Raw genomic sequence first — 23,173 nt, 5'->3', positions numbered from 1 at the left:
TGAATAAAAGTGCATGCAACCAATAAAGGCAAGAAAATTAGTTGCGTTTTCATTAAAGAACATTTTGATTGTTATTTTCCAAACGTGCATCAGAGGAAGATTTCACGAGTTCCCGATAAATGGCTTTCGAATGATTTCATAGCAAAATGGAAGGCGTTAAACTCTTAAATCCTGAACCTTTTTGGAAATTACTATATAGCTGCTGAAAAGCTTTAATTCAAAAGTCTTGTTTAAGGCCATTCTGAGAGCAGGTGTTGCTACCTTATTGCTGAAGATCTGGCCACATGCCATGCCGATTATATCCACGCCAGTGTTGAAGGGTTGAATTTCAAAAGTGTTGTTACTAACAACCTTCTCGGCTGGATCTGTCAAGTCCTTGTCTTCTGGCTGGCGTTTAAGCAGATGGGCATTTATAGTTCCAAATGGCTCCTGGATAATATTAGCCCAGTTTTGCACACGTGTAGAGAATTAGCTTTTTTTTTTTTTCTTTTTTTTTGTATACAGAGTCGAGGCTCGTGAAAGAGCTAATATTTATCAAACAAACAAATCAAACAAACAAGCAAACAAAGTACAGACTTGGCATTTAATATGGAATATTTTTTTTGTGGGGTTGAACTTACTTGTCAAGATGTCTTAGAACCAAAAGTTCATTGGAATTATGTTGAAATCATTCTAGATTTTGTTAATGTGACCTTTAAAAGAAACAAAAACCACATTTGACATTTCGAAACAAATAAATTGATCCTTGAAAGTGATGTGAACTGATATCGAACTCAATTCATGGACAGTACTGTGTTAAACTTCTGTACGTTTTCCTGAAGTATCTCTTTATTTTGCACATTAGCCAAATTTTTTTTAACAAAAACAAAAGTTAAATTACGACTGGGATTACGGACAGTAAAATTACAGTTCAGTACTTCGTGTAACCCCCACGAGCATTCAGGAGAGCACGTACACGTTGAGGCATGCTGTTCACGAGATTTGCCAAGGTTTGGACAGGAATCGCTTGCCATGCAGTGAAAATAGCCTGCTGCAATTCACGCACAGAGGTCGGCTGCTGGTCCAAGTGGTCGATTTGACGCGTTAATTCTGCCCACAAGTTTTCTATCGGATTCATATCCGGGGACATGGCAGGCCACTCCATATGCTCTACACCACGGTCAGCAAGAAAGTGTTGGATCATGCGAGCACGATGAGGCCGTGCATTGTCATCTTGGAAGACAAAGTTTCCTCGAAAGGCTGCACGAGCAAATGGAAGCAATGTTTCTTCCAGAATGACCCTGTACTTGAACTGGTTCAGGTTTCCATTCAGAACAACCAGGTCAGTTTTGCCCCCTGCATGAAAAGCAGCCCAAACGGTCACCCCACCACCTCCAGCTTGGACTCTTGGCACTATACAATCTTTGTTGTAGGCTTCATGCACTTGTCTGCTCACTCGGACATGGCCATCTTGACGATAGACCAGAAATCTAGACTCGTCACTGAAGATCACGTGATTCCAGTGTCCTGGCTGCCATTGACGGTGCTGTCTGGCCCACTGCAACTGGCCCACTGCTTAAAAAACTAAATCCAATTATTGACTTTTCTTTTCAAAAATTTGATCAGCGCTTCATCAATGTTTTGAATCACAAAAGCTCATATTTTGGTAATTTCTAGTTCAAACGTTTTCACAAACTTGAATTATTTTTTTTTGTATTTCTATGCAATTCGAAATCCCAAGCAACCATCTTCTTCACTGACAATTTGATATGCTTATAGGCCCTCACTTTAAACACGAACAACACTGTTATGGTTGTCGCATTCGCAGGGAAGCCAAGAGCCAAGGCCTGGTAGTGTTCTCAAAATTGCTGATGTTGGAATTGCAGTGAAAACGAATGACCTTTTGTATCTGCTTTACCCAAAGCCAAATTGACTTTGCTTCCAATTGTTCCATGTCATGATTTTTTTCTGTGTCCACTATCAGGAAATGAACCTTGGCGATTTATTGCCTTAAGGTGGCTGAAAATCATTCGGCGTTTCCGATTGTATTTATCTAGGAGGACGTGACCTCATCCTCTGCAGATGGGATATTTTGTTGTTCTCATTAAAAGTTGACATGCACTTAACATTGCAGGGTAGGTGCGCGATTTTTCATAGAGAAGGCTGGAGAGACACATGCGGAGCCTGCAGGTCACCTGCATCAGTTTAGAAACCGAAAAGTCTTGAGGAAGCACTTTCTCAACAAACATGCTTCTCGGAAAAACGAACTTTAAAAAATGCAAAGGAAATAAATAAATAAATAAAAGACTAACTGGATTTCTGGGCACTTTCAACAAGACATTTCCAAAATGAGCTCACTTTATATAAATGCAGCCTGAAGGGGTGTAAAATTGACATAAAATAATTACAGGTTGCTGAGCTCGATGGGAGCCCAGCAGGTATGCCCACCTGCCTTTGAGCTGTCTTGACAGGGTTTGAAACTCGAGCCATATTTTAACTGTAACCCTTGTGCTTTGCATGCGGGGCGATATGTCAATGTGTGCACTGTCCATCAGAAGGACGATAAGCCTGAGGACTGGTCTGCCATGACTGGTCGTTGCTGGATTTTAAAGATCCTACGGTGTCTTCATGAAAAGTAGGCTATAGTTATCACCAAGTACCCTGAACAAATTACAAATCCCTTCCCTGACTATGGCTGAAAATGCTAGGCAAACGTGGGTCAAATGAAAGGATCAAACATGGCTCAAATTACACTCACTACTTTGTCATCTATTTTCAACAACGCTTTATTATTATTATTATTATTATTAGGATATGGAGAAGACAAATTAATCATTTGGTCAAAAGGTCAAAGGTCGGTGTCACATAAAATCATAAATTTTCTTCCAATAGACCTGAATTTTTAAGAATTTGCATATTGGGTCACTGAATTGGTTCACCAATCAAAAGCTAGAAGCCGTTTTTTTTTAGATCAAAAGGTCAAAGGTCAGCATCACATAAAATTGTCAATTTTCATCCGATTGACTTGAAATTTGAGCAGGGGTTGCATATTGGATCACCTGTTGCTTTTGATTTGAAAATGTCAAGGTCGCTTAAAATCATTTTAAAAATTTTAAAACTGTTTTCGTCATGTTTAGCATACGGAAGAGTAAGAAGTCTGAATACAAAGCGGACACGGATAGGCTTTTCATTTTCAGATGCGTTCCACTTTACTTAATTGCTCATCATTGTCTGGATTAAATATTTATATTACTGATATCTCTTAATCATCAGTATTGTGTTTATCAAGGCTGCATGGCAAGTGATATGACATCAATAATGATCTTGATAATTGAGGACAAAGCGGGCTCTATGTCGTGAACTACCTTGATGCATCATAACCAATCATGTTATTTTGCTTAGTATAATCCTTGCCGTGGGACTGCTTTGGCAGCCTCGCTAGTTTGTAAAGTGTATGGTACATTGATGACGATGATGACGATGAGGTTCTATAGTATCTATTTCTACAACTTATTGCTGTTGACATAATGTAAATGTCCAAATGTATTTGTTATCAATATTATAATAGCCGTAGGTGATTCTGTTGGACGTCTGTCCGGGGGTGTGGCTTAGTCCGTTTGCAGAGTAGCTCCACCCATTCTTGGAGAGGCTTCATGTAAACAAATATCCACCATTTTATTAACTCGAATAGCTTTGAGGCCTGTTTAGTTAGGCCCATGCTGTCTTTCTCTCTCACACAGGTTTATTTCAGTTCTAATTCGATATATCATTTCATTTTTAACAGTCGCTAACATAGTCTTAGACTCGGTTGAAAAAAAACGGGAAGAGAATCCCAAGAAAGTTTCCGTTTATAGAACGAAATGATTTCTCAAAGGCCTGTAAACTAAACGCCCGTTTTATCGAATTCACCATCTGATTTAATTTTTATCGATGGTTTTAGACTCGGTGTCAGAAATAATTGAGAACATTCACGCACGCACAGGAAATTGCCGAGATATATTTATAAAATTCGCGCCATGATGATACACAAAAATACACCGCCTAAAATAACAGTTGGGGAAAATGTCGACATATATTAAAAATTCGCTTTTTCTTTTCGTTAAGATATATTACTTTTACGTTTTATGAGAGTCGGCACAAAAACGACATATATATCTTCGTTCTTTCTTATTTCATTCAACATTATTATCCGGAAGTAAAATATGTTTCAGGAAATTACCGAGAGATATGTCTTCGTTTTTTTTTATTAGTTATGTGCGCATACACTTTAAATAGGTTTGGCAATCAGGGTTGGCGAGGAGTGTGAGGGGTTGTAGAGGAGTGTGAGGTGGGATTGGAGAGGAGTGCGAGGAGGCATTGGAGAGGAGCGCGAGGAGGTATTGGAGAGGAGTGCGAGGAGGTATTGGAGAGGAGTGCGAGAAGGTATTGGAGAGGAGGTATTGGAGAGGAGTGTGAGGAGGTATTGGAGAGGGGTGTGAGGAGGTATTGGAGAGGAGTGTGAGGAAGCGTGGTATTGGAGAGGCGTGAGGGTGGAGAGGAGTGAGGGTGGAGAGGAGTGAGGGGTCACATATTATGTGAAATAAATAAGTTGTGTTCATTACACCATTTTAACCATTTTGTAAAATTTAATGTGCAGCATCTAAATCAAGATGTCCAAATGTCACACACCATACCCGTGGGATTCCCACGGGTGACCCCACTAGTAAATTATAATCCTAATGCTTTAGTCCATATGTGGATCTTTTTACACTCTGTTATTGTTTAAACTGACTACTATGCAAACAATGATTGTGTCCTTTTGAGTAATCTGTACCTTCCTGAGTGACTTCACATTTTCAAACTTCGAACCTTATCTCTTACTTATTCCATTTAATTGCTACCATTAATCCTTTTTTTTCTTGTTCAGATTTTTTACCATTCCCGTGCTTACTTTTGCTTCTTTACGTGACTTCACTTTCAATTTACCATGTCTGTAGATATGTTTCATGTTTCATATTATTTCATATCTGCAGAAGCCTCGTATGCATGCATGCTACTCAGCTGTGAGTGTTTTATTATTTATTTGCTTGCTTTTATGCTGTCTTATCCCAAATGGATGTTTCCGAATATCATAGGAGAGCTCATTTGTTTGCATGCTCGCCTCTGAGCAGTCTTTCTTGTGATATGTAGAATGTCCAATGGGGCATTTGTTTCATTTCGAACATATTTGATGAAACAGCATAGTGGAGTTTGCCTTACAGAGAGGACAAAAAACTGGTGGACCCATTTGCAATTATGTGGCCAAAAACGAAAATACCATGCCCTCGGGTGGGTAGTGGGTACCATAGCCACAATGCTTTTCCGAACAGGCATAATGAGCCATTGTTAATGAGTGTAAAATAAGTAAATGGAATGGAGATGGTAAATTAGGATTCGGTAATCATTGGTAGATCTAATGAATTGGGTCAAGTTAAGTCAATAAAGAATGCATACCATGTGGATAGAATGCAGTTGGGATGAGCTAAATGACTTCTCTCTGTGTATTAGGTTCGTTTTATTTCACAGAATTAAATACAATAAGAGAAACTAGAAAGCATCTGAAAATGCAAAGCCTGTCTGCGTCCGTTGTATTCAGATGCCTTCTTCTTCTTCTGCTCTTTCTTCTTCTTCTTCTTCTTCCTCCGTATGCTCAAAATAACATAAACATTTAAAAATACATACATAAAATGAAAATTGATGATTTTATGCAGACTTGACCTTTGAGCTTTAGATCTAAAAAAATAATTAATCAGCTACGAGCTTTTGATTAGTGAACCAATTCTGTGACCCAATATGCAATTTTTAAAATTTAAGTTCAATTAGACAAAATTGCTGAAATGAAATGCAAGATGCTGAAAGAAGTCTCTAAGAACCCCAGAATGTCATCACGGGACCTACAGGTAGCTCTTGCCGCTGTTGATGTCTAAGTGGCGAGTCTACCATTACAAAGAGGCTGCACAAATTTGATCTACATGGGAGGTGTGCCAGGAGGAAACCTTTGCTGTCCAGAAAGAACATCAGAGCAAGACTAAAGTTTGCCAATGAACACCGCGGCAAAGCCCAGCACTTCTGGAACAATGTGCTCTGGACAGATGAGTCAAATGTAGAGCTATTTGGCCACAGTACCAGAAGACATGTTTGGTGAAAACCAAAGACAGCATTTGACCACAAGAACCTGATACCAACTGTAAAGCATGGTGGTGGAAATATTATGGTTTGGGGCAGTTTTGCTGCATCAGGGCCTGGGCAGCTCACCATCATATAATCCACTATGAATTCTTCATTGTATCAGAGGGTACTTGAGGATAATGTGAGGCCATCTGTCGGAAAGTTGAAGGAAGTGGACCTTGCAACATGACAATGACCCAAAACATACCAGTAAATCCACCAAGGAATGGCTGAAAAGAAAGAAATGGAGGGTTCTGGAATGGCCAAGTCAAAGCCCGGATCTAAATCCCATCGAGATATTGTGGGAGGGATTTGAAACGAGCTGTGCATGCAATTGTGCATGCTGTACAACAATTTTTTGTTGAATAAATTATTGCAAAGTCAATTTTTCATTGTTTTTTGTTCAATTAGATCACCTTTATCTATAGATACTGTTTAAATGAAGATAAAATATTGATATGTGCACATATGTTAAAAAGATTTAAAAAACATTTTATGGGGTGTACTTACTTTTTCCACATGCGAAATTTGCATTTATGTTTATTGAAATTATACAATGGACTACAAAATGTAAATGTTTCATGATATTTGTTATATTATATCACCTTTATCTATCAATATTGTTGAAATGAAGATCAAATAGCTGTATGTTGAAATATGTTGAAAAAGTCAAAACATTACATGGGGTGTACTTACTTTTTCATGTGACTGTATATATATATATATATATATATATATAAATATATATATATATATATATATGTATTAGGGTGGTCCAAAAATTTGAAGATTGGATTTTCATTTCTCCACAAGCCTGCTCCTATTCCTATTGAAGAAAGTAGTTTGTGGTGAAAATTTGAGCTTGATTGGACAACATTTAGAGGTTGCTAAAAATGTTGCCAACTTTTAATGAATAATAAGACAGAATTTTTAGCATCATACATCAATTCATAGATAATTATCTATTTTCAATTACTCAAATTATTTATTATTGTTGGCTTGCACTTGTCTTCAATGGTATGACCAAGAGATTGTGCAAAAGCACTGGCCACAAACATAGCACGCTGATCTGAGAGATTTACTCTGTCCAGAGTTGCCACTATTGCTGGAGTGATCACCTTGATGGGAGCCTTTTTCGCCTGTTTGGCAGAAGATGGACTTTGGAGTTTGAATTCATTGTCCCCTGAATCGGAGCTTTTCCCTTTGATACTTTGCTTTTGATACTGCTTTTGCTTTGATACTGCTTTGATACTGCTTTGCTTTTGGTTTGATACTGCTTTTCCCTTTGATCCTGCATAGCCTGTTCTTGAGCCTGTTTTCTCTGTCCATCCTGCATAGCCTGTTCTTGAGCCTGTTTTCTCTGTCCATCCTACAAAGCCTGTTCTTGACCCTGTTTAGGCATGTAGGTGTAGTTGCCTCTATATTTAACCTGACCCTGAGTGCGACAGTTTTAAAACATAAATAAATATGTCCCGCTGCTCCATTGCACCCTACCTAACAGACTCACGCCCACAGCTAACCGAATGGCGGAATGGTCTTCAAACTATACATTGACGGTGGGGAGCATTATTTACAATGACTCTGCTTTTATTTACAAAACTAACCCAGGACCTGTGATTGTTCTTTCTGGGGGGAGACAGTCTGCTCTGCATCAACGCACCATGAAAGCACCCAAAACGCACCAACACACCCTCAAGCACCAATCGGTGCACAGTCATCTCAGTTCATAAAAATAAAACCAACAAACCCTTGGTGGTGTCTTGCTCTTCGGCTCCCTCTGCTGGCTATTGCTATCTTCCTGGTGTTGTCATCTTCCTTTGCTGGCGGCCTATTTGCAATAAAACTTGCACAAAACGTGTCCATTTTTATTTTATTTATGGCCCACAGGGCCGACTAGTGTGGTTCACCTGTGGGGCATCGGTGCCCTGTGATCAAGGTCCGCCAGCAAGATTTCGGGCCTTCATGGCCGGTTCCAGCAGAGGGGCCATGCCCCAACCCATGGGGTCCATAAGTGGTGCTCGGCCACAGATGTGTGGTCCATAATGTGGTGCATCGATGCAGACAGCTGGTTCTGGGAGTTCCGGGCGCACAATGGCGGACTCACGCACGCTCCCCTCGGCGCCCAGTGGCGCACAGGTCCTCATGTGGGAGACAAAAGGGGGAAAAGACAGATGAGCGAGGGGCAAGGTCACAAGGGTACACATCAATAAGGCAATGCAAGGCGAAGTGCGTACGGAGAGCGAAGTGAGAAAGCTCGTCCCTACCGTACGTCACCCCCCCTGTCACCTACTCTACCCTTGCCCTTACCCCATATTTACAAAATCTACACATTTACAAATTCGTCACTACTGTCACGTCTTCCCCATATTTCTTCTATTCCAAATTCGTCACCACAATCCCTCTGGCCAAAATTTGCCATCACCCAATTCATCATCAATCCTCATAAGGAGGAAGAGATGGAACAACAAAGCACAATGTCACACCCATGTCATGATGCGTCTCTCATTCCAAACATTTGCATCAAAAATAATAAAACAACCTGGCATGGTGTGGAGGTACGTCATCCCAGGTGAGTGGATGCAGATGGTGCGAGGAGACTTCAATCCTAACTATCCTCTAAATGACTTTAACACACTTTAGACAACCCGGGGTCTTTCCCTGCCAAACCATTGGCAATCTTACTCTATGTGGTTTTAAAAACCAATTCCCATTGACCAAACTGTGGTGCTTCTCAATTTGGGGTCTCACTCCCCCGATTCATCTCCCTGTGCCCTTGCACAATTTCTGGGCTGGGTCGTGCAGCTCTCCCAGCAGGTCTACCCACCTGCACACCTCCACCACTGTAGTTGCCTCCGAGCTTACCTGCTCCTTACCTAACCTATCTAACTGGGGAAGGCCCCTCCTGGCTCTGTCACCCCTCGGTGCCCTCTGGCACTGGGCTACCGGGGTCCGTCCTCCGGATCCTCGGGCCCCATCCACAACAACTCTACCGGCTCCCAGAGCCCACCTGCGGCCTCACCTGGCCGACATCCTCACAGTGGTGGAGTGCCCAAACCAACTACACACACTAACAGGCTACACGCCCAGCCATTTCCACAACACTAATGCATCCATCCAAATACCATTCTTTCACCCGCACCACAGATGCCAATATCCAACCACCATTTACCTATACCCTCTACCTAACACTTACACTACCCTCCCCGGGTATTCGTGATGGGGGTCCATCCTTCCCCCATTCACACCTTCGCACCATCCACTCCACTCCACAGTTTCCCCCATACTCACTCCACGACCATCCATTCCAATACTCCATATATTCCACACTCCATGTATTTCACACGACCATTCTCCATACACCTGTTGTTGCACACCTGTGCAATCACACCTGGTGCCACCTGCACCCTCCTTCCTTCCTGGACCATTTGGTCAACACAACACACATCACCATCACTCACTCATACACTGCTCCATCCACCTGTTCAGTTGCACACCTGTGCAATCACACCTGTTCCTCACACACTTTTCACAATACACTTCTGAATACACTTCCAACACTCACACGGCATCATCTAAACTACCTGTTTCCCTGCTAACTTAGTGCTCCCCGTCTTCCCTTTAAACTAAGCACATACCACGTCATTATCATCCACACTAATCTACCTGCGTCCCCACTACCGGTATCATTGTCACTACCTAATCTTACCATTACCTAAGGTCATCTTCTAGGTCCCTACACATTATCCAAACCCTCCCGGGCTAGTTTTCACTGCCATAAACCCCATAACTAGTGCTCCTTTGCCCCCGCTGTGAGGGATGACAGAGTTGCCATCCCACCACATCGGGCATCTCTCACTATAAATTTTGCACACCAAATTTCAACCAATCAAAATTTTCCAATTACTGCCAATTCTATTCACTTTTCTAAATTTCGGATCAAAAACACTATCAGTATTATCATCATCACAGTCCACTATATTCTAGCCTCGGTGCGTCATGACATCATTAAACTCGGCTTCGTAAAGCCGAGCAATGAATCCGGGTGGTTTGGTCGCCTGCAGGTTGAATCCGTCCGGCTTTCACGACTCTGGGGAGGAGGCATGCTCGGGCCGAGGTTCCACGCATCTTCGCGGCTCGGTACCTTGCGGTCCCGGGCCCGATGACTGAGGCTCGCCCGGTCGGAACCCCGTCCCCACGAGGGGGCACCGTTCCGCTTCCTCCCGCTCGCCCTTAAACCGGACCGGTCGCCTCACCCGACAAGGCCCGGACTCGACCGTGCGGGGCGGGGCCAAGCCCGAATCGGCAACGACGCTTCGAAGAGAAGCGACGCAGCATCGATCCATGCCGGGCCTGGCATCCAACAAAACACACCGCGCCCCGAGTGCTCGCATCGGCTATCCGTCACCCTATACGCTGCCCCGTTCAATGTCGATGCTTCACTTGCATACGCGACCCGTTTCACACTCACAAAACCTGGCGTTCCAACGCCGTCCGTACATTCCACCAACGCACTCCCTGTTACACACCACACCTCTCGCGCACACTCGCCATTTGCACACTCCCTTAACACACCTCATGCACCGTCTTGCGCACTCTCCCTCGGTACGTACTCCGTACCACTCACCATGGGCGTGCACCCTTGCATCCACCCACTAACGCGCTCAGATGGGCTCTCCCACACCCGCGCCACGACCAACTCAGGTGTGCTTCCTCACACACATTCCACCACCACCTTACTCTCCATGTCACACTCCCCCTCGCACGTACACTCCTTATTGCTCTCACTCGCTGTGTCACACTCCGTACACCCCGACATGCATTCTCGCTCACACTCGGTATCACACTCGCGCTTCGTAACACGCTCACCCCTTGACGCACACTTTTTTTTCACACGCGTGCCATTTCCACTCACACGCGACCCTTCACCAACGCCCGGGTGCCATAGTGACCCCAATCGCGCGACTATTCTCTTCGCGCCAAACCCCCTTTTACAAAATCTCCCGGCACCACATGCAGCCCGTCTCACCTTCGGGGTTCTTCTTCCTCCCTGCACCAACACCTGCAAATCTTTATAAGGATTAATGAGCACAGCATCGTGATGTGAGCACGGACTTTGTAGAATTTCCATTCCTTCCTCCGATTCCTGGGCTACTTCCGTCGTCTCTTCAATTTTAATTGTACCCACTACTGCTTTTTCTTTATTCCCCTCAACGACCGCTGGCTTTAATAAAACACCCTCTTCTACCTCAGCTGTCGCCGGCTGCTCCAAACCCCGTGTCGCGATTTCTACCCCCGTCATTTTACCCGCGCTTTCCTCCGCTTCGCTCAACCAGCGCTTCTCGACCCGCGTTACCTCGTCGTGCACCCCTGGGACCCTTTCGCCCAACCTGCGGTCTCTGTCCCTCTCCGCTTCCCTTACCTCATATGCGACTCTGTCCCTCGCCATTTCCTCCCTATTGGCCCTCATTCCGTTCATTATTCTGTTTTCCATTTTATTACTCAATTTCTCCCCCTCTATTCTCAGCATCTCGGTGAATTGCGCCATGAAGTCCCCCACATCAAAGCCCGCTGCTACGGTCATGGGCGCGGCAAAATTTGGTGCCGCTGTAACCACGTGCGCGAGAGCGCCATTTTGTGCACCTGATACCTCCTCAACCACCTCCTCATTGTTCTCCTCCTTCTGATCCTGGGTTACTCCTAACCCCTCTTCTAGTTCACCCACCTGCATCCGATCGCCTTGACTAGCCATGGCGCGATTTCAAAGTTCGGGTTTTTTAAAAACAAAACAAATTTCGGCCGCTCCAAATTTTGACCAAGTTGTTTCTTGATGTTTTAAAAATTTGGTTCGGGCCTCGTATCTCACCCCCAGACACCAATTGTTACGGCCAATTGTACAATTGGTGTTCCAAAATTTGGGCTAAATAAATTTAGTCCCAGGTCCGAATCCCACTCCTGACACCAATTGTTACGGACCGCGGATAAGATGTTGTTTTGCCGAGCGGATGGCACCGTGGCCGAACAGTTACATTACGAACAGTTACGAACAGAACAGAACAGAACAGAACAGTTACAGAACTAACCCGATTCCTGGACGTTGGCCGAAATCGCGCCACAGGTATTCAATTTGGAAACCTCTAAAGCGACCGAATGTAAAGAGGAAGAAGAAGAAGAAGACGTACAGAAGAGTAACAGGATTTATTATTTACACACACTAAGCAAAAGGAGCAGTCAAGGTTACATACAGGGAAAATGGAAAAAGGCAGGTGACACAGTGCAAATATTAACTTATACAAGCTTAATTAATACCCAGGGACAAGACACACAGAACAAACTCACGTACACAAAAGGATGGAAAGGCAGGGATGGTTTGGGACGGCAGAGGAGGGTCCAGGCAGATGGTAGGCGTTGAGGTCCGGCTCCAAGCGCGCGCTCCGATCCACGCTTTGGGGTCGAGGCGAAAACCCGGCAAACACAGCCTCGCGTCTCACCGGCCGGCGATAGGGCCTAGAGGGTGTCGGCCTATTGCCGCAATACAGGCACCCCCTCACGTCTCTCTCTCTCAGACTTGCTAGATCACGCCTCTCGTTCATGCCTTCTCACCGACCTTGTACCTACTTTGTTCAACTCTCATAAACCTTCAAGCAACTCCCTTCACAGAACTCTCACTTCAGAACTCCCTCTGTAGAACTGCTCGTGGGGCTCCCTCACTCATCTCTCTCTTGCGCGATCTTCGCACCGTCTCTCATCCTCAAGCGTGGGTGTGACACGCCCTCGTCGGTTTCGGTCTCGCCCTCCCCCCGTGCTCTGTGACCTTATATGGCAATGCCACGGGCTTGCCTCCTTATTTGGACATGGCGCCGAACGGCGCGCCCCTCGTGGCGAGCTACGGGCTTGTTCCCTTATTTGGGCATGGGGCTGAACAGCCCCGCCCCTCGTGGCACGCCCTGGGCTTGCCTCTTCCCGGCGACCCCGCCCCTCCTATTCAAACAGAGCACAGAACACGTATTCACTATTTGCAGCGAAATGAGAGGGCGCGCACCCCACGCTTGTGAAGCTGCTTTACCCAGAGAGGGAGTTTGGGCTGGGAAATGTAATTATTGAAGGGGAGCTATTCTTATTTGATTCGGTGCAATGGAGTGTCAATTAATGGCCAACAGAGCCTTAAACTCACATAGAATAAAGAGATAACTACTTAGAAGGGCTTAAGATTGGCTAGGTGTATGCGATGAATTAATTAAGGGGACGACAGAACAAACGAAGACGACTCACACGGGGAATGATGATAGGAATGGCGGAGGTGGATGGCTTGGAGGGGGGAGGCCGGTCCACGGATACCGCAGCACGATCGGCGCGTTTGGCAGCCGCCGTTCCTTTTCGGTCCTGCTCAAAACGTCCGTCCAGGCCCCAAGCTGCTGTCGCTGCAGTTTCGGTGGCTCAAGCTGCTGTTGATGCAGCTGCGGTGGCTCAAGCTGCTCTCTTCAGGGATCCCTTACTCAACTCTCTTCTCAGTGATCTCTTCGCCGCAACTCTTGTCATGGACCTCCCTCACGGCTTCCGCGCGCGCTCTTTTATATCGCCGCCGGCAAATCAAACCGCCGGCCTCCCGGACACGCCCATCGGTGAGCTCCTTCGGCACTGATTGGTGGGCACAGCCCTCTGGCTCCGCCCTTGATGACGAGGTCCAAACCGGCCCTTCTTCCCCAACCTTGCCTCGTGGCCAATGGTGGTTGAAGAAAACCGCCCAAAATGCAGTTGGCCATTGAAATGAAATGAAAGGGGATCTACTGTTATTTCACTTGGTGCAATGGAGTATTTAAATTAATGGGAGACACAGCCTTACCCTAACACACATAATAAGGATATAAGCTACTGAACAAGGGTATTATAGTGTCCTTCAATGTATGCTTTATGGAATTAACTACCGGAACGCCCTTTGACCTTTACAATTATGGAGGTATTTACAACGATCATGACATTTACAAAGGGTGATCTTTACAATTTACACTACAACAACAAAAAAAAAAAACCATTCTCATATCCACAACAATATATATATTTTTATATATATATATATATATATATATATATATATATATATATATATATATATATATATATATATTTTTTTTTTTTTTTTTTTTTTTTTTTTTGAATAAGGAAGCACACTAACCCTATGACATGACACTGACATCATGTCATGAGGTTAGTGTGCTTCCTTAGTCAAATTTAATGTTCCTGACTGCAAACCTCCTAATTGTTGATGAGCAGGGTAGAGACAATGTATTAGCGTGGCAGGCGACACTTGTTGCTAACAGGTTGTGCAGCAATTGCTGGGGTGAGACTCAATCTGTGCCTTGCTTCCCAGTCAAGTTTGGGGGTTCAACCTGTATATATATGTAAATGTAAAACAAAGATGGCTGTCCGTTCGTCCGTTCATGGTTACGCTGATTGGCTGGTGTGAGGCTAGGTGCAATGTGATTGGCTCCTGGCAAGATTGAATAATGTAGTGTATAGGCTTATTAAAAGGCTGATATTCGAAAGCCGATTCCATATTTCATGATCCGACTCGTGGCCTCTTCCCGGCCTCATGGCCACCACCAAATAATAAATTTTTTTTAATATCTCAGATGGTAGAGCACTGGTCTAGTTTTCCGGAGAACCTGTGTTCGATTTCTGGTCTGGGCATATAATTTTCTCACATATATCAATTTCATCAAATAATTAAATAATGGGGTGATCTGGTTTCCCAGGACGTGAGGTAAAATGGCTCCAAAAATCCTCTTTTTTTTTTTCACTCTTTTAAAGGTAATTACTGTATGTCTGATTTCCTTTTACACCGTCCAAGGACATCGGTCGTGGTCTTTTTGGATTCGGATTCTACTTTTATTATACATTTTAAAAAGATATTAATACATACCGGTACAACATGGAATCGCAGTTTGATTTTTAACAGGGCGTTAAGGGATAACCTCTGAAGTATACACATTCTCCTCTAAGCTGTTTGAATCCCGACCCAGCTATAAACTATCACCCCGGTGTTTCACAGACTGCTTATATCATCAATGTATGCCTCCCTCGGATAGACGTTAAACTGGGCCTCCCATCTACCGACATTAGTTGGTGGATGTTAAAGATCCCCAGGGTGTCCTTCACTTAGAAATGACAAATTCCTTCCCAAACTACTGCTGGGAGGGCAATGTCAAACCACCCAGTATAACCCTTGCCGAACCTTACCCTAACCATTGCTCAGGAAGCTGCTTTGGCGGCACAAACGCTGAGTAACGAGTATGGTACATCAAGTATCAAATAAAAATTACAACTGAATAGCGAAAGCAAAAAAAACTGAAAAAGAAATTAAAGCCGTTTAAAAAGGACAGAGCACAGACATGCAGAGAGGGGAGTGGGATGTGAGGGGAGCAAGAGTGGAATGGGGGAGAGACTGGGGAGTGGGGAGATAGCGGGATGTGAGGGGAGGGAGAGTGGAATGGGAGAGAGGCAGGAGATTGGGGGAGGGAGTGGGATGTAAGGGGTGGGAGAGTTGAGGGGGGAGCAGCAGAGAGGGGAGGAGAGGGAATGGGAGAGGGGAGTGGGGGGAGGCAGGGGAGTGGGGGGAGGGAGGCAGGGGAGTGGCGAAGGGACATGGGAGTAGAGGGGAGAGAGGAATGGGGGAGGGTGGTTTGGGGGGGAGAGGGAGAAGGGGAGGGAAAGGAAGGAGGGGGATACTTTTGCTAGCTTTTCCCGTCACTTGGGACGGGCATTCTTCCATGTATAATATATTATAGGGTATATGACACCCTTTTTAAAGGTTTTTTTTTTTGGAAGTGTATAAGCAAGCACATAGGCAAGTAAAATTTTAAATTGAAAATAATGTCAAAAATGGGGGTCCTAACCTGTGCGATAATATAATCGCCTTCATTTTGTGGTGAAGCCACACACCGATGGTTATTTGCAGTATGTCGCAAGGTGTCTCGGAGCACACTAGTAGGTCAAAAGTTGCCTCATTAATGTGTCTGATAAGATGTGGATTTTTCAGGTCAAAGTAGGGAGGCCACCAAGAGGCTGCAGTTTATTTGTGTAATTGACCTTACCATGGCTGCCCTGGTTGGTATACGATTATTAGCTAATATAACGCGCTCAAAGTGGGTTAATGGAACATGTTTATTATCCCGTCTCCAGCTGCTTTTGCAGTCACTTCTGTGTGTTTGTGTACGTGGCCAGGCCGTAACGTTTTTACCATTTGAGCTTTTGTCATCAAATTTTCAACAAAGCTTTATATTATGACAATATGGAGAAGACAAATTTATAATTTTGTCAAAAGGGCAAAGGTCAGCTTCACCTAAAATCTTCAATTTTTATCCAATTGACCTGAAATTTAAATTTACCATTTGATCTTTGTCATCAAATTTTCAACAAAGCTTTATGTATTATGAGAAATATGGAGAAGTCAAATTTATAATTTGGTCAAAAGGCCAAAATGTCAAAGGTCAGCGTCACATAAAATCATCAATCTTCATCCAGTGGACCTGAAATTTTAAGAATTTGCATATTAGGTCACTGAATTCGTTCACCAATGAAAAGTGAGAAGCTGATTGTTTTTTTTTTTTAGATCAAAGGGTCAAAGGTCAAGGTTGCATAAAAAATCATCCATTTTCAATCGATTGATTTGAAATTTGAGCAGGGTTTCCATATTGCGTCACTGAAGCATATTGCTTTTGAGTTTAAAAGGTCAAGGTCGCCTAAAATCGTCAACATTTTTGTATTTGTATTTTTTTTAGCTGTTCACATCATGTTTCGCATACAGAAGAAGAAGCCTGCATGGCAAGGGATATGACATAAATAATTATCTTGACAAATGAGGACAAAGCGGGCTCCTTGACGTGAACTGCCTCGATGCATCGTAACCAATCACGATGTTGTACAGCTTGATTGTAAGAGGAAACACTTGTATTAAACACGTTATACAAAGGCGAAAACACATCTGGTGTAATGCCAGAATGACAAGCACCACTGGCCAAGAGAAGTCTTAAAAGGTTACAGTACTCGAAACAAAATGCCAAAGGAAAGTTGATGCCGAATCGAATTGAGCAGCGCAAGCCACCTAGTGCTTTCAGCATTTTCAAGAGATGACGGTGTTTGGAGAGAGGGTTAAAATCGACACGTCTTGCCGTAATTTCTGCTTCTCCTGGCAGAGCTGATTGGCCTTGGCTTGGCTTGGACATTTTGGGGCGTAAGATTTATAGGCACTGGCCGCCAGAGAGCTGCCACACGGAAAATTTAGTATTAGCCTGCTGTGCTTGTGGACTCGGGTGAAGCAGACACCACCCTCATTTTACATTTCACCCTCAACTCCCCTGCCATACATCCCTCTTCACAATAACATCACACCAATCCCTCCCTAAACCGGTGCGGTCTCATTGACCTGAAGACAACGAGCAGCTTTCAGTGCTTAAAATCTGCCTTCTGGGATTAGGGAAGCAACAGTGAAAGGTGAACTTGAACACATTCTCCATGTGACCCACCCCCATAAAGGGAAAGTGCAACTGTCCCTGGATGTTAAGCTCAACTGGCTGGGCCCACAAGCATGATTCATACTCGGACGTTTTAAAAGGTCTTGCTATTTCAAGACAGGGTAAAGTGTCTCCATTTGACCGTGGAATCACGTGACGGCATCATTGATGATCACAGAATTTAGTTTCTCACCGGGCTTTTTGAAATCATTCACAAAAATTATGGTTGCCAACTACAGTTAATGAATCTTGTGTGGATGTCAAAGGGAATCTGAAAGTTTGTTAAACTCATCTGCATGTTCCCTCTGTCAGTTAGGTGTGGGATGCTGAGTGTTTATCACATTTGCATGAATACAAGACAAAAAAGGAGGAGATCTAAGATGATAATTAAGTGTGAGGAATTAAGACATCAGCTTAGATGGGAGTATGGTTAGAGAAGAGTTTAAACTATAATTCAATGTTGCCGTGAAAGCGACAGAAGTCGAGGAGATGGTTTCCAGAAAGCTGGGAGGAATGAAAGGTTTTAATATAACGTTGAGAGGATTATGATGGCCTCTGACACAGAGAGAGACAGAGACAGAGAGAGAGACAGAGACAGAGACAGAGACAGAGAGAGAGAGACAGAGAGAGAGACAGAGAGAGAGACAGAGAGAGAGACAGAGACAGAGACAGAGACAGAGACAGAGACAGAGACAGAGAGAGAGAGACAGAGAGAGAGAGAGAGAGAGAGAGAGAGAGAGAGAGAGAGACTTTTGTATCTTTTTATTATCAAAATAGAAAAGGAAACCACCAAATGGGGGTCACATTCGCATTTCAAGGAGGAAAACAGAAAACAAAAAGTTGATACAGTGAAATTATGTGCTAAAGATTTCACAAAACAATAAACGTTTCTCCAGGACTTTACAAATAACCTCCCCTCCTAAACTCCTCCCTCACCCCTCCCCTTCAAAACTCCCCCCAACCCCTCCCCTTCAAATCTCCCCCCCTACCATCCCTCTCCAATTCCCCTCCTCCCCCCTCCTCCTCAAAGCTGCCTCCTCCCCACTTCGTCTCCCTTCTATCTCATACCTCCACCTACCCCAACCTTCGACTTTCCTCTGCCCTCCCCCCCCCCCTCAAACAACCCCTCACCATCAAACCTTTCGTCCTCCTCATCCTTCCCTTTTCTGTAACTCTTCTGTAATCTCTGACACACTACCAACAGCTCTCCCTACCTCCTCCTCTCATCCTTCTTCTGACCCTACCGCTCCCCTCCCCTGTCCTGCACCCGATGCTCCCTCCCCCTCTCTCCTCATTAACTGTATGGACCTCAAACATCCGTGGCCTTCGCTCAAACATGATTGATTTCTCCATTCAGGTTGCTTCTGACAATCCAGACTTGATCTGCTTAACAGAAACTTTCCTCCTTCAACATGTCTCTGATTCCTTAATATCTCTTCCTGGTTACTCCCTCCTCCGGTATGATAGACCCGAGCCTCGACCTGGTGGTGGGGTTGCGAGTACCTCTTGCTACGGCTTCCTCTCCGCTCCCACCTTTTGTTCATATGTGTTCTGTACCGTCCTCCAAACAGTGATGACTTCATTTACATTTCGCTGTCGGACAGCATGGACCAACTTCTATCAACTCATCCAAACTCTCTCTCTTCCTCATATGTGGCGACTTCAACTGCCATCATGCCAGCTGGCTGGGTGTGGGTTCCTCTCTTACCAGCCATGGCACCTCAGCAAAGAACTTCTGCGACTCATTGGGACTGACATAATCTGTCAATTTCCCGACCCGGATCTCAGTCAAGGGAGTATCTTCTCTTCTAGACTTGGTTATGACAAACTTCCCTGCAAATGTCTGCTGCTCTTCTTCTGCTCCAATCGGTTCTTCTGATAATGTGCTTGTTTAAGTGGACATCTCTCTGGCCATTCTCAGAGAGCCTCCTCAGCTCTATCTCACCCTCTCTCTGTTCCTTTCACCCTCTCTTTTGCTCAAGGTCATCTGCCAGCATCTTGGAAATCAGCAAACATTACTGCTTTACACGATAAAGGTGCAAAAACAGATCCTTGCAACTACAGACCAATCAGCCTGCTCCCAATTATCAGCAAAGTCATGGAATCCATCATTGCTTCGGATATCAAATCCTTCCTTCTTCTCCAATGGCTTGATCTCTGATCATCAATTTGGTTTCAGACCAGGTCATTCTAGTCTGGACATGTTGCTTCTGCTGTCTCAACAATGGATGGAGGTCCTCAATGCCAAACAGGAAATCAGAGCTGTCTCCCTTGACATATCACGTGCCTTCAATACGGTCTGGCACCCAGCTCTGCTCACCAAACTCTCCTCCTATGGTATCCATGGAAATCTCCACGCATGGCTTGCGGACTTCCTCTCTGGTCGTAGTCAACGTGTGACCCTGAATTGATTTCTCTCATCTCCCCTTCCTGTTCTGCCTGGAGTTCCCCAAGGTAGTGTCCTGGGCCCTGTGCTTTTTCTGGTCTTCATCAATGATCTCCCCGACTCTCTCGAAAATCCTCTCTATCTCTTTGCTGATGACTCCATTCTCTGCCGCTCCATTCCTCATCCCTCAGATCGGCAGTCTGCTGCCTCCTCACTCTTTGCAGACCTGGACAAAATCACAGAATGCTCAAACAAGTGGAACATGTCTTTCAATCCTAACAAATCCCACACTCTTACTATGTCTTTCCGAAAAGACCGACTGGAAAACCCTCCCATCCACTTTCTCAACAATCCTCTCCAAGAAGTTCTGTCGCTCAATCTTTTGGGTCTCACTATCTGCCATGATCTTTCTTGGGAAAACCACATTTCCAAGCTGGCCTCCAAAGCCAGTCGCCGATGGGGCATCCTCCGTCGTGTGAAGTCCTTCCTTGGCACACCTGAGATCCTCACCACATACAAGGCTTTCACCCGCAGCTCAATGGAATACTGTTCCCCCCTCTGGGCCAGTGCTCCTGCCTCACACCCAGCTCGGTTCCACGCTATTGAAACCAAAGCTTTCAGAATCATTGGAATCTCCTGCGATGTAGCTAACTCCGAGGGCCTTTCACTGACTCACCGCAGGCAGGTTGGTGGTCTTTCTGTCTTCTACCGACTCCTCTCCGGCCTTGCGCCCCCAGCTCTCGCTGTGCTCTGTCCCCCAAATATTCCTACAGGTCGCACAAGATCTGCCAGCAACCCTCTTATGGTTAAACTGCCAAAATCTGGGCTCTCTGCTCACCTTCACTCTTTCATTCCCCTTTTCTCCCGCCTCTGGAACAAACTCCCCCACTCCCTTCAATCCCACTCCTCCCTCCAGGCCTTGAAAACAGCTGTTCATCACTATCTCTTATCTTCCCCCATCCAAAACCTTGATCTTTTCTACCGCCGCTAATTCACCCCAGATACACTTTTTTGAAATTCCAACTTCTTCCCTGGAAGTCCTTGCAGTGTCCATATGTTTTATACCTCTCCCACCTCCCCCAAGCCCTCTCCCTCCCACATTTCTCTCGATGTCCCTGCTCTCAAATGTTGTGTTTGTGTCCTTCCCCCTCTCTCCCCATCATGTCTACCGCTCCCCTTTTTTGTGTTTTATGTGTCGGTTTGACTTTTTGTGTGATTAATGTTTGCTCTTTCACGAGCCTCGATCTTGTATCCTAAAAAAAGAAGAGAAAAAAAACTTCTTTCACGCACCATTTGGCCTCAAACTGTGGCAGCCTTCCTGTTATTGAGAAAAAAGCAAAATCCAACTTCACACGGCTCGGCACAAGATTTTTAAACAAGAACAAGGCATTTTCCTCATTAGCTCCGAGATCATCAATTTTTATTTTTATTGATTTATATACTGCCATTTTTGCCTGAGCAAGCACGAAATTAGCTATCACATCATTCAAATTTTTGTGTGAGTTGTCCAAGCGATATATGAAAACACAAGTGTTGAAAACCAAACCAATCCTAACAAAACAATTCTGAAGAAAAATAAATAAAGGAGCCAACCGTTGACATTCAACATAAATATGGCAGAGATTTTCAGACCTTTTATAAAAAGGACATTCATGTGCCAGGAGATTTGAAAAGCGGTGCAGCAAATGGTTGGAAGGGAGGATACAGTGTGCAAGTCTCCATTGGAGGTCGCCATGTCGTGGCGGTAAAGGAGGATAATAGAAACCTTTCCAATAAGGAAAATACCGGGGGGGGGGGGGGGGATGTGAAGGTAAGAGGTCTCTCCATCAAACCCTCTGCTGTGTCATTTGCCCTTGTAAAAGAAATCTTACGCAACCCAAATAGAGGTCTTTTTGTTTAGGAAACTCATTGAAGCCTACGCTAAAAGGGGTACAAGGAGGAGAGTTAGCAAGAGAAAACTTGCAAATGAGTTCAGGAAAGGTAGAAGGAGAAGCACCTTGTTCATTGTCTGCTTGACCTCGCTCCCAATTAGGTGCAAGCTGTGCATAGGTACGAAGCACACTATGCAACATGCCTGCCACAACTCTGGGGGATCGCACGCCAACCAGGCTTGCCAGTGCGTCAGCTCCAATCCAACTGCCATTTGGCCTTAAAAGATCGGCAACCAATTTTATGTTCTTCGCGACAAAGCGTTGACCGAGACACCTATCAGCAGGCATATCATGGAAATTGGAATTGTAAAACAAAGGCTCTATCAGGAACATTTGCTTTGTGTACGAATGCGTGGCTCTTGTTGTCGTTATTGTAAAACAAAGGCTCTATCAGGAATATTTGCTTTGTGTACGAATGCGTGGCTCTTGTTGTCGTTAGGGCTTGCCATGCGTTTAGTTCACTCAGATAGAAACTAGAGAGGGGAGACATATCAAGATGGGAAAGATCCATCAAGAATAGAGCGTGGTCATAGCCTAGTCTCCCCACCTGCTGCAAAAGGTGACGAGCAACGTTAACCCATGGTGGAGAGGGGTGCCTGTACAGCATGCGTATAACAACCGAAAGTCGAAAGGCCATTAACCGGCTCTTTATGTCAACCAGGCCTTGGCCTCCATCGGTCAGTGGCAAACTGAGGACCTTGGGTCATAACCAGTGCTTTCCATCCCAGAAAAACGACACAAAGCACTTCTGGAGCTGTTGAAGCAACACTACCGGAGGGTGCAGCACAAATAACCCTTCGACGATAAGACAGTTGTGTGATCAGACCTTTGCATTTTTGCAGTTTTCCTTCAACAAAATCCGACAGACCAGTCCAATTCTTTGATACTGTGGCGTCATTACCCAAGAACACTCCAAGGTATTTCACACCATCAATGGCCCATGAGAGAGGAGCAGGAAGTCTTGGTGCCAAGTGACACGATGGACCAAGCCAAAAGGCGCTCGTTTTGTCCCAATTCACTTTGGCTGAAGAAGCCTTTTCAAACACGGATAGACAATAACGGACAACGTTAATGTCATTGAGGTTCCGCACAAAGACACACATCATCAGCATATCCCAGCACTTTAATGGGCCGTTCAAGATGAGAAGCTCCAACCCCGATAAGTCTTGCATGCAAATAAAGCA

This window comes from Myxine glutinosa, chromosome 2, assembly GCF_964187855.1.
Source record: "Myxine glutinosa chromosome 2, kmMyxGlut1.1, whole genome shotgun sequence".
NCBI lineage: Eukaryota > Metazoa > Chordata > Myxini > Myxiniformes > Myxinidae > Myxine > Myxine glutinosa.
This window is presented reverse-complemented; position numbering follows the sequence as displayed.